The sequence below is a fragment of the Nyctereutes procyonoides genome, unplaced genomic scaffold, assembly GCF_905146905.1.
Source record: "Nyctereutes procyonoides isolate TBG_1078 unplaced genomic scaffold, NYPRO_anot_genome, whole genome shotgun sequence".
Lineage (NCBI taxonomy): Eukaryota > Metazoa > Chordata > Mammalia > Carnivora > Canidae > Nyctereutes > Nyctereutes procyonoides.
Window position 1 is genome coordinate 27,220,740 of NW_026575120.1, and position 13,104 is coordinate 27,233,843.

Below are 13,104 nucleotides of genomic sequence, written 5' to 3' on the forward strand. Positions count from 1 at the left end.
TCATATCATGTCATTTTCCTGTTCAAAACCTTCCTACAGTTTTCTTTATTCAAAGGCAAAGGCAAAGATGCAAGTGGAGTTGCTTAACAGATTTGTGAGTCTAGAGCTCAGAGCAATCGTCTGGACTGGAGAGAGAAACTTGGTCATCAGCATTAAATATTTAACTTCCCTGGCTGTGAGATCACTGAGGGTAGAGAACGGAGAACCACGTCCTCAGTAACCCTAGCAATTTCAGGGTCAACATATTTGGAGAAGTAGGGAAAAGGAACAAAAAGGAAGTATGAGACAGGAGGGATGGTAGGAGGGAGTGGTGCCCCAACAGCCAAGCGAAGAGAATACTGCAAGAAGCAGAACAACAGAGATGAGTGCTGCTGAGAAGTCAGGTGCTAAGAAAAGGCCAGAAGATTTGGCAGGATCGAGATAGATATTGACTTAGAGAACACTTTTCCTTTGTGTTTGAGCAGAAAGGCAGATCTTGGTTGGCTGGTGCACAGTGTGAATAGGGAATTGGACACAGGCTATACAGAGAACTCTTTCCAGAAGTTTAAAGTGGAGCAGAGGGCAGCCCCAGTGGAGCGGCAGTTTGGCGCCGCCTGCAGCCTGGGGTGTGATCATGGATGCCTGGGATCTAGTCCCACATCGGGCTCCCTGCGTGGAACCTGCTTCTCCCTCTGCCTGTGTCTCTGCTACTCTCTCTGTGTCTATGAATAAATAAATTAAAAAAAATAAAGTGGAGCAGAGAAGCTGACAGTAGCCAGTAAAGTCACTGTTACTGATACTAGAGCAAATCTGCCTGCTAATAGGGAAGGACTCTCAAAAAGGAGGACAGTGAAGATGTAGCAGAGAGAGGAAGCCAAACAAGTGGAGGAGTTGGCCTTTTCCCAAGTAACTAGAGGATAGGAGGAGAGGGCTGCTGCTACAAATGTTGACCTGGTTGTAGAATGGACAGTTCACATCTGATGGCTTTTTCATTTAGCTAAGCTAGAATAGGGGAAATTAGAGGAAAAATATGAAAATAGGGGTCACCTGAATCCTTGCAAAATTTACCTGTTGGGACTACATTACTGCCAGAAGCACCTAGTAGGATGTCTGACATTGAGCACACTTGGTAAGTCTTTATGAGTATCTCAAGGCAATCTGGACCTTTCTGACTGGTGTGGAAATTTGAACAGAAATTTGCACAGCAAATGCCCAGAATTTATGAGAGAAGGGAGACAGTTTGAAATGTTAGTATTTTAAGGACAAGAGGAAGTGTTTTGTTTTTACAAAAGTCTTTATCTTAGAGGCATAAGCAAAACATAGAAATGAAAATTTATGTGGCTGAATTGGTGAATGTCACAGTAGAAAGCTTCTAGGAGAAACTAGAATATGCCTAACTTCCAAAGTCTGTGACAAGTTAGGTAAGATGTTCCTCAAGGAGGCCTTTCTGTTGCCCAAGACAGCCCAAACCTTTCCCAAAACGCCGAAGCAATAGAGACCAGCTTGGTGAGCAGGTGAGTGGGGGAGGGGTGGATGCAGTAGTGAATGGCTGTGCGATGACTCACAATTTCATTTTGAAGAGATGCAATCGGGGCAGCAAAAATTGCAGTAGGAAAGGGAATGTTCCACAAGATTCAGTTCCCTGACTTATATGCTCATCAACTCTAGATCTAACCTTGGGTAGCCCTCAAAAGAGAAAGCGTCAGAGCTGTGGAGTCTGGTGCAATTCCGGTTTTCCCAGTCGAGAGAGCAGGAGAGGGAGGTCCGGATGCTGTTAAAGGGTGCACACACCCGCCAGATGCCGCCAGAGCAATCTGCTCCTCCTGCCCTCAGGCGGCGCTGTGGGGGCCGAGTTCACGCGCTGGAAAGGCAACGTTCCCAGGATGCCCTGCGTATCTCCATGGCGACGGCTGCCGCGGGGCGGGGACTGCGGGGCGGGCTGCCGGGCGCAGGCCCTGCCCCCGGAGCGACTCTTGGACCGCCGGGACCTCCCCTGCCGCACTATACGCCGGCTCGCCGGGGGGAAGGGACAACACCCGCCCTCCCTCCCCACAGAAGCAGGACCGGCGGCCCAGCCCGGGGTCTAGGACTACGCGGACGCTGCCGGTGCCGTCGGGTGTGAGCGGTCGAGGGGCGGCCCGCGGTCGCAGGTGACATCGGCGTGCTTGGTCCGGCGGGCCACCTGAGCTCGGGCTCTGGGGTCTGCAGCGGGCCGGGCAGGCACGCGCCGCCCTGGACTTAGCTCCGGGAAGCAGAGACGGATATTTTTCTCTGGTTCCCCACCCAGTGTGCGGCGGCAGTGGGCGCTCTCCGAACGCTTGTTGAATTAATAAATGAGAGTCCGCACTTAGCCACTGATTCCGCGGTCAGCCCCGGGCTTTCTGGCTGTTGCAGTTTCCCTGAAGCTCAGCTTGCATGTTGCTGAGTTGCAGAATGGGAGAAAGTAGAGCAGAGGAGGTTATGGCTGAGAAAAGGAAATAAGTCCCGCAGGGGGACAATTCTAAATTGCAGTCATAGGGGCTGTCACTTTAACAGCAGTTGTTCAGAAAATGCTTATGATGGCCCCAACTCTTATTTTAGTTTCAATTTTTTCAAAGACCCCCCCCCCCAGGGGTGACAGTAGCTCAGTTTCCTGATTCTTTGACTAATTTGAAAGTGTTTCCCAAGAAATGTGATAATTTCTTACTGCCTTTTTTCACTAAGGCAAAACAAAAACAAAAAAGATATTAAAATAAAATCCTTAGTGATCATAATCTAATTCCCTCATCTTATGGGTGAAGTGATTTACAGAGGGTGACTTGCAAGTGAACTTGCTCCAGGTGACTGATAAAATACAACCTCCTTTTCTTGAATTCCAGTTCGATGCTTTCCTTCCTTTCCTTCAACAAATAATGCTGGGATTTCTTTCCTTTAACAAATATTTTTTAAAAATTTAAAATTTAATTATGAGACAGAGAGAGCACACAAGCCAGGAGGAGTGTCAGAAGAGAGGGAAAAGCAGATTCCCCGCTGTGCAGGGAGCCCAAAGCTGGACTTGATTCCAGAACCCTGAGATCACCACCTGAGCAGACCCTTCACAACTGGGGCACCCAGGTGCCCGTCCTCTAACAAATAATAATAATTGCAATATTGCTTCTCTTGGGTTGTTACTGCCTGATCAAGCTTCTTTTTTTTTTTATTTCTTTTTATTGGAGTTCAATTTGCCAACATATAGCATAACACCCAGTGCTCATCCCATCAAGTGCCCCTCAGTGCCTGTCACCCATTCGCCCCCACCCCCTGCCTTCCTCCCTTTCTTCCACCCCTTGATCGTTTCCCAGGGTTAGGAGTCTCTCATGTTTTGTCTACCTTTCTGATATTTCCCACTCATTTTTTCTCCTTTCCCCTTTATTCCCTTTCACTATTTTTTTCCACTTCTTGAGTTCGAATTTATTTTTTTAAGACATTGAAAGTTCTGGAAAATTAAATATTTTAATTTTTATTTATTTATTATTTATAAATTTATTTTTCATTGGTGTTCAATTTGCTAACATATAGAATAACACCCAGAGCTCATCCCGTCAAGTGCCCACCTCAGGGCCTGTCACCCAGTCACCCCCACCCCCCACCCATCTCCCCTTCCACCACCCCTAGTTCGTTTCCCAGAGTTAGGAGTCTTTCATGTTCTGTCTCCCTTTCTGATATTTCCCACTCATTTTTCCTCCTTTCCCCTTTATTCCCTTTCACTATTTTCTATATTCCCCAAATGAATGAGACCATATAATGTTTGTCCTTCTCCGACTGATTTCACTCAGCATAATACCCTCCAGTTCCCTCCATGTCGAAGCAAATGGTGGGTATTTGTCGTTTCTAATGGCTGAGGAATATTCCATTGTATACATAAACCACATCTTCTTTATCCATCATCTTTCGATGGACACCGAGGCTCCTTACACAGTTTGGCTATTGTGGACATTGCTGCTAGAAACATTAGGGTGCAGGTGTCCCGGTGTTTCATTGCATCTGTATCTTTGGGGTAAATCCCCAGCAGTGCAACTGCTGGGTCGTGAGGGCAGCTCTATTTTTAACTCTTTGAGGAATCTCCACACAGTTTTCCAGAGTGGCTGCACCAGTTCACATTCCCACCAACAGTGCAGGAGGGTTCCCCTTTCTCCACATCCTCTCCAACATTTGTGGTTTCCTGCTTTGTTAATGTTCCCCATTATCACTGGTGTGAGGTGGTATCTCATTGTGGTTTTGATTTGTATTTCCCTGATGGCAAGTGATGCAGAGCATTTTCTCATGTGCATGTTGGCCATGTCTATGATTTCCTCTGTGAGATTTCTGTTCATGTCTTTTGCCCATTTCATGATTGGATTGTTTGTTTCTTTGCTGTTGAGTTTAATAAGTTCTTTATAGATCTTGGAAACTAGCCCTTTATCTGATACGTCATTTGCAAATATCTTCTCCCATTCTGTAGGTTGTCTTTTAGTTTTGTTGACTGTATCCTTTGCTGTGCAAAAGCTTCTTATCTTGATGAAGTCCCAATAGTTCATTTTTGCTTTTGTTTCTCTTGCCTCTGTGGATGTATCTTGCAAGAAGTTACTGTGGCCAAGTTCAAAAAGGGTGTTTGCCTGTGTTCTCACCTAGGATTTTGATGGAATCTTGTCTCACATTTAGATCTTTCATCCATTTTGAGTTTATCTTTGTGTATGGTACAAGAGAGTGGTCTAGTTTCATTCCTCTGCATGTGGATGTCCAATTTTCCCAGCACCATCTACTGAAGAGACTGTCTTTCTTCCAGTGGATCGTCTTTCCTCCTTTATCGAATATTAGTTGAGCATAAAGTTCAGGGTCCACTTCTGGGTTCTCTATTCTGTTCCATTGACCTATGTGTCTGTTTTTGTACCAGTACCACACTGTCTTGATGACCACAGCTTTGTAGTACAACCTGAAATCTGGCATTGTGATGCCCCCAGATATGGTTTTCTTTTTTAAAATTCCCCTGGCTATTCGGGGTCTTTTCTGATTCCACACAAATCTTAAAATAATTTCTTCTAACTCTGAAGAAAGTCCATGGCATTTTGATAGGGATTGCATTAAACCTGTAAATTGCCCTGGGTAACATTGACATTTTCACAATATTAATTCTGCCAATCCATGAGCATAGAATATTTTTCCATCTCTTTGTGTCTTCCTCAATTTCTTTCAGAAGTGTTCTATAGTTTTTAGGGTATAGATCCTTTACCTCTTTGGTTAGGTTTATTCCTAGGTATCTTACGCTTTTGGGTGCAATTGTAAATGGGATTGACTCCTTAATTTCTCTTTCTTCAGTCTCATTGTTAGTGTATAGAAATGCCACTGATTTCTGGGCATTGATTTTGTATCCTGCCACACTGCCAAATTGCTGTATGAGTTCTAGCAATCTTGGGGTGGAGGCTTTTGGGTTTTCTTTGTAGAGTATCGTGTCATCGGCGAAGAGAGAGAGTTTGACTTCTTCTTTGCCAATTTGAATGCCTTTAATGTTTTTTTGTTGTCTGATTGCTGAGGCTAGGACTTCCAGTACTATGTTGAATAGCAGTGGTGAGAGTGGACATCCCTGTCTTGTTCCTGATCTTAGGGGAAAGGCTCCCAGTGCTTCCCCATTGAGAATGATATTTGCTGTGGGCTTTTCGTAGATGGCTTTTAAGATGTGGAGGAAAGTTCCCTCTATCCCTACACTCTGAAGAGTTTTGATCAGGAATGGATGCTGTATTTTGTCAAATGCTTTCTCTGCATCTAATGAGAGGATCATATGGTTCTTGGTTTTTCTCTTGCTGATATGATGAATCACATTGATTGTTTGACGAGTGTTGAACCAGCCTTGTGTCCCGGGGATAAATCCTACTTGGTCATGGTGAATAATTTTCTTAATGTATTGTTGGATCCTATTGGCTAGTATCTTGTTGAGAATTTTTGCATCCATGTTCATCAGGGATATTGGTCTGTAATTCTCCTTTTTGGTGGGGTCTTTGGTTTTGGAATTAAGGTGATGTGGCCTCATAGAACGAATTTGGAAGTACTCCATCTCTTTCTATCTTTCCAAACAGCTTTAGTAGGATAGGTATGATTTCTTCTTTAAACGTTTGATAGAATTCCCCTGGGAAGCCATCTGGCCCTGGACTCTTGTGTCTTGGGAGGTTTTTGATGACTGCTTCAATTTCCTCCCTGGTTATTGGCCTGTTCAGGTTTTCTGTTTCTTCCAGTTCCAGTTTTGGTAGTTTGTGGCTTTCCAGGAATGCGTCCATTTCTTCTAGATTGCCTAATTTATTGGCGTATAGCTGTTCATAATATGTTTTAAAAATCGTTTGTATTTCCTTGGTGTTGGTAGTGATCTCTCCTTTCTCATTCATGATTTTATTAATTTGAGTCTTCTCTCTCTTCTTTTTAATAAGGCTGGCTAATGGTTTATCTATCTTATTAATTCTTTCAAAGAACCAACTCCTGGTTTTGTTGATCTGTTCCACAGTTCTTCTGGTCTCGATTTCGTTGAGTTCTGCTCAAATCTTAATTAACTCTCTTCTTCTGCTGGGTGTAGGGTCCATCTGCTGTTTTTTCTCTAGGTCCTTTATGTGTAAGGTTAGCTTTTGTATTTGAGTTCTTTCCAGTTTTTGAATGGATGCTTGTATTGCGATGTATTTCCCCCTTAGGACTGCTTTTGCTGCATCCCAAAGATTTTGAACGGTTGTATCTTCATTCTCATTAGTTTCCATGAATCTTTTTAATTCTTCCTTAATTTCCTGGTTGACCCTTTCATCTTTTAGCAGGATGGTCCTTAACCTCCACGTGGTTGAGGTCCTTCCAAACTTCTTGTGATTTAGTTCTAATTTCAAGGCATTATGGTCTGAGAATATGCAAGGGATGATCCCAATCTTTTGGTATCGGTTCAGACCCGATTTGTGACCCAGTATGTGGTCTATTCTGGAGAAAGTTCCATGTGCATTTGAGAAGAATGTGTATTCAGTTGAGTTTGGATTCAAAGTTCTGTAGATATCTGTGAAATCCATCTGATCCAGTGTATCATTTAAAGCTCTCGTCTTCGGAGATGTTGTGCTTAGAAGACCTATTGAGGGTAGAAAGAGCTAGATTGAAGTCACCAAGTATAAGTGTATTATTATCTAAGTATTTCTTCACTTTGGTTATTGATTTAAATATTTGGCAGCTCCCACATTTGGGGCATATATATTGAGGATTGTTAAGTCCTCTTGTTGGATAGATCCTTTAAGTATGAGATAGTGTCCCTCTTCAGGGACTGTAGTCTTCAGGGTAAATTTTAGTTTATCTGATATAAGGATGGCTACCCCTGCTTTCTTTTGAGGACCATTTGAATGGTAAGTGGTTCTCCAACCTTTTATTTTCAGGTTGTAGGTGTCCTTCTGTCTAAAATGAGTCTCTTGTAGACAGCAAATAGATGGGTTCTGCTTTTTTATCCAGTCTGAAACCCTGCGCCTTTTGATGGGGTCATTAAGCCTGTTCACGTTCAAAGTTACTATTGAAAGATATGAGTTTAGTGTCATCATGATATCTATTCAGTCCTTGTTTTTGTGGATTGTTCCCCTGAACTTCTTCTTAAAGGTGAATTTTAAGAGTCCCCCTTAAAATTTCTTGCAGAGCTGGTTTGGAGGTCACATATTCTTTCAGTTCCTGCCTGTATTGGAAGCTCTTTATCTCTCCTTCCATTTTGAATGAGAGCCTTGCTGGATAAAGTATTCTTGGTTGCATGTTCTTCTCATTTAGGACCCTGAATATATCCTGCCAGCCCTTTCTAGCCTGCCAGGTCTCTGTGGAGAGGTCTGCTGTTACCCTAATACTCCTCCCCATAAAAGTCAGGGATTTCTTGTCTCTTGCTGCTTTAAGGATCTTCTCTTTATCTTTGGAATTTGCAAGCTTCACTATTAAATGTCGAGGTGTTGAACGGTTTTTATTGTTTTTTTTTTTGGGGGGGGGTCTCTCTATTTCCTGGATCTGAATGCCTGTTTCCCTTCCCAGATTAGGAAAGTTTTCAGCTATGTTTTGTTCAAATACATATTCTGGCCCTCTGGCCCTTTTGGCACCCTCAGGAACCCCAATTAAACATAGGTTTTTCTTCCTCAGGCTGTCGTTTATTTCCCTTAATCTGTCTTCATGGTCTTTTAATTGTTTGTCTCTTTTTTCCTCAGTTTCCCTCTTTGCCATCAACTTGTCTTCTATGTCACTCACTCGTTCTTCCACCTCGTTAACCCTCGTCGTTAGGACTTCTAGTTTGGATTGCATCTCATTCAATTGGTTTTTAATTTCTGCCTGATTGGACCTAAATTCTGCAGTCATGAAGTCTCTTGAGTCCTTTATGCTTTTTTCTAGAGCCACCAATAGCTGTATAATAGTGCTTCTGAATTGGCTTTCTGACATTGAATTGTAATCCAGATTTTGTAACTGTGGGAGAGAGGACTGTTTCTGATTCTTTCTTTTGAGATGAGGTTTTCCTTCTAGTCATTTTGCTCAGTGCAGAGTGGCCAAAAACAAGTTGTATTGGGAAAAGGAGAAAAGGAGAGGAGAGAAAGAAGGAAAGAAAAGAGAAAAAGAAAAAAGGAAGGAAAAAAGAAGAAAAAGAGAAAAAGGAAGAAAGGGGGAAAAAAGGGTGGGGGAAGCAATCAGAAATAAAAAAAAAAAAACAAAAAACAACAAAAAACACGGGGGAGTATCTTCTGATTCTGTATACTTTAAGTCCCTTGACTTCCCCTGGAACTTGTCCTTCTAGCTGGTCTTCTGGGGGAGGGGCCTGCTGTGCTGATTTTCAGGTGTTAGCACTTGGGGGAGCTGCTCTGCCCCAGCCTGGTGCGGGGCTCAGTGCGGGTTGTTTACCCCGTGAGGGCCCAGGAGGAACAACCCCAGTGGCGGGGCCAGCCCTGGAGCCCTGGAGTCAGCTCCCGCAGTAACTCCGGAGCTCTCGGTCTCCACGGCCTGGAGGCTCCGGGGCGGGGCCGCTGATCTGCTCAGCTGGGGCAGGGGCGTCCTTGCTGTCCTGGGCCCTCCCGGCCTCTGCCTGTCCCGGGGGAGGCCGGATCCTGGGCTGTGTCCCGGCGCCCTGTGCTCCGGGGCCTGCGCTGTGGGATTCGCGCTCCCGCCCCGCAGCGCCCTCCGCGGAGCCGCCGCCCGAGCCCCTCCGAGCTGCTCCGGCCCCGCCGTGCGCGCTGCAGCCCTTAGGGAGCTCGGAGCACTCTCCTGCGCTCGCAGGTGTCTGTTAGTGTCCCAGGGAGCCGAGGGCATCCCCGCCCTCCTGGGTCCTGCTCTAACTCCCTGCGAGCCCCTTTCCGCCCGGGAGGGTTGGTGCAGCTCCTGCTTCTCCGGGACGGGCCTCTCCTGTCCTGGGGACACTCGCCCCGGCCTCAGCCCGGCTCCTCGCGGGGCCCCTCCCCCTCGGAGGCCTTTTGTTTCTTTATTTCTTTTTCCCCCGTCTTCCTACCTTGATAGAAGCGCGAACTCTTCTCACTGTAGCGTTCCAGGTGGTCTCTCTTTAAATCTCAGGCCGAATTCGTAGATTTTCAGGATGATTTGAAGGTTATCTAGGTAATTTGGTGGGGACAGGTGATTTGGGGACCCTACTCTTCAGCATCTTGCCCCTCCTCCTTGTTTTTGTTTTTTAAACGTCCTTTGATGGAGACTCTTTGGACATTAAATAGCTCACTAGGGATCCCTGGGTGGCGCAGCAGTTTGGCGCCTGCCTTTGGCCCAGGGCACGATCCTGGAGACCCGGGATCGAATCCCACGTCGGGCTCCGGTGCATGGAGCCTGCTTCTCCCTCTGCCTGTGTCTCTGCCTCTCTCTCTCTCTGTGACTATCATAACTAAATTTAAAAAAAAAATTAAAAAAAAACTTTTTAAAAAAAATAAATAGCTCACTAAATAGCGCTTTGATGAATTACAGTAAGTAAATAAATAAGAAACATATGGATTGGATTTCCTTTGAAAACATAAATGAATTTGAATTTACAAGAAAAAGAACTGTTTGGTTTCTAGCACCACAAACAAACCAACAAAACCCTAGAAATACAACATACGGTCTTGTTACTCCACGAATTTCCCAATTTATATAAAACTTAATTGTTAGGACTGAGGAGTAGGGCAGTGATTTGGGGTATGAGTTGGTTTTGATTCAAAATAGCCATCTGTGTACGCACACGGTGCTAAGCATATTGGCATTTTTTTTTTATGATAGTCACACAGAGAGAGAGAGAGAGAGAGAGAGAGGCAGAGACACAGGCAGAGGGAGAAGCAGGCTCCATGCAGGGAGCCCGATGCGGGATTCGATCCCGGGTCTCCAGGATTGCACCCTGGGCCAAAGGCAGGCGCCAAACCGCTGCGCCACCCAGGGATCCCATATTGGCATGTTTTTTAACACATCACGCGTTGCCATGTGTTTCCCTGACTCCAGTGTGTTCTCAGGTCGAAGACAAGATGCGCTGCTTTCTCAAGGTCGTCAGAATCCGGCAGCTCTTACATCATTACTCGGTGGATGAGACTTCACCTAACAGGCATACGTCATTTTCACTTGCTTCTGAAGAAGTCTATCGTTATCTTACCACTATTTTTAAAGAAAAGTATTGCAGTCGGGCTTGTTTGAAAGCAAGGTATTTTTCCTGTGGAAATAAGCAACTGTGTCCGTTTCCAAATGAGAAACGTATGGAGCCAGTGGAAAGGCAGGCATGTGGCTTTTAAATCAGCAGGCGATTAGCAGGAGGCGGCCGGCCTGGGCCCCAAGAGCTCTTCCTGAGAGCTGGTCCGGCCTATCTGCTCTCCACGCCCGCTTCCCACAGGCAAAGGTGCACTTCACGCAGAGTGTGGGGTGCGGCTGCCAGGAAAGGAGGAGGAAACAAGGCCTGGGTCACCCAGAGAACAGTAACACTCACACCCATAGTCATGACAAGTGGCAGTGACAAAGAATGACACCAAGTCCCCTCTGTTCTGGCGCCGGCTCTCTGGCGATCTCTTTCTTTTTCCTACCTCATTTCACCTTCTCAGCGAACCTGCAAGGTAGAGACCGCTGCCTCCACGGCGCAGTTGAGGAAACAGGTTCCTGTGGAATTCCCGGCATCCTGAACTAAATGCTCCTAATCCTAATCCGTCCTGAAATAAATGCTGCTGACCTCACTCTGGCTTGGAGGCATCACCATAAGTGGACATCTGAGAGCACCCCCCGGGTGGCCACTTTTATTTCCTCCGTGGCTGGGAGTAGCAGGCATTCTGGCCAACGCCCTTATGTCAGGGATTGCAGACTTGAAGGGGGGTCAGGGGGAGATTGGGGCGGGAGGAGCTTTTGAATTTTCAAAGTTGCAAATTCTAAGCATCATGACTCTAGTGTGAAAAACAAAATGGGACCCCTGGTTATCATCAGCCTTGGCACCTGCGTGACCCTCCACCTGCGGGGGTCGGTCAAAGAGAAGCAGCGCCAGCCTTCCTCGGGCACCTTTAGAACTCACATCAGATTTAAGTGAATTACATGCCAGGCTCAGTAGGGGCTTCGTCAGGGAAAGGGAGGTAGGCAGGAGCACTTGTAACCCTCAAGTGACCCCAGGTGGGATTCTGGGTAGCCGACACCGTTTGTTCTTGGAAAGAGTTACTCAAGAGGGCACAGGTCCCCAGGGAGGCTCCGTGGCCTCCTGGAAGGCTGGATGGGGTGGCCTGGTGTGGGTGCATGGGTTTATCATACTGGTCTGGCACCAACTCATGGCACCAGCGGAGAGTGTGACCAAATCTTTCCTGCGCACCATTTCAGAAGGTTTCAGGGTTGTTTTGGAAAGGCTACATGATTTTCCCATGAAAAGAAACAAACACATTTTAAAAAAGCTTGTTTTTATTTGAAGAGAAAGGTCACATTGACAATTTTGAAATGTTAAGTCTGTTCTCAGAGAATGTCTCCATCCATTGTTGGACTCCCCAACACTTGTATTCTTAATGGCACTTTACAGTTTATAAACACTTTATATGCACCCTATTACTTTTACCACCCAACCATATATCGACATCTAGCTTGTAATCCCCCCAAATGGCTTGTGCTGTGGTTCTACGGTTTCTGGCTCATAGGACGCCTATCTGGCCCACAAGCTCTCTCTCGGTGACCAAGCCCAAGGACTCCTGAAGGAGCAGGACTCCAACTCTAGGATGCGACACCATGTGGAGTCCTCTCTGAAATGCAGCAGGATTCTCGTGTCCTTAGCATTTGCAGGTAAAAATTAGCACCCCATCCCTTTCTGAGGCTTGGTATTCTCATTGGAAAAATGAAGATAGTAATGCCTTATCTCAGGGTGGCTGTGAGGCAGATGGGGATAAAAGTTAGTGAAATTTCCTTGGAAATGGGGCTGGGGACCGTCGCAGCACTCTGGCCCAAGAGGGCCTGGTGCCTGGTCGCTAGTGGTACATGAGGGGTCAACCAAGTGCTGCTCACATGATGGGTGTTGTCACCATGATGATGGAGGTGGAGTACATGAAGGTCTGTGACCCTCCAGCCGCCATTACAGATGCATGTGTCCCTGTTTCTTGGTCATACTCCTCCCTGGATAAATTTGCTATTCCTTGGAAAATGACACTGCTAGCTTTCCAAAAGGAAGCTAGAGAGATGTCTTGGAAGAACTTTTCTTTGACCTCTAGATCTGAATCATCTAGAATCTTGTCAAACTACCCAATTAAAATTTTAGAATTTTATTTATTTTAAATATGTATGTGTGCGTGTGTATATATATATAATTTTATTTATTTATTTATTTATTCATTCATTCATTCATTCATTCATTCATGAGGGACACACAGAGAGAGAGGCAGAGACACAGGCAGAGGGAGAAGCAAGCTCCATGCAGGGAACCCCATGTGGGACTCGATCCCCGGTCTCCAGGATCACGCCCTGGGTTGAAGGCCAACACTCAACCATGAGCCACCCAGGTGCCCTATATATATATATTTTTTTTTTTTTTTAAATTTCTGGGTCTACTAACCTTTTGTCTACTGCCTTGGCCATAGAAATGTGGACCCCAGGAAGTCTGGGTCTTGCCAAGATGGTTTACCGGTGTGCCCCCAACACTTAGAATGGAGCCTGACACACGCAAGGTGACCTTATCATCATTTGCTTAAAGAAACA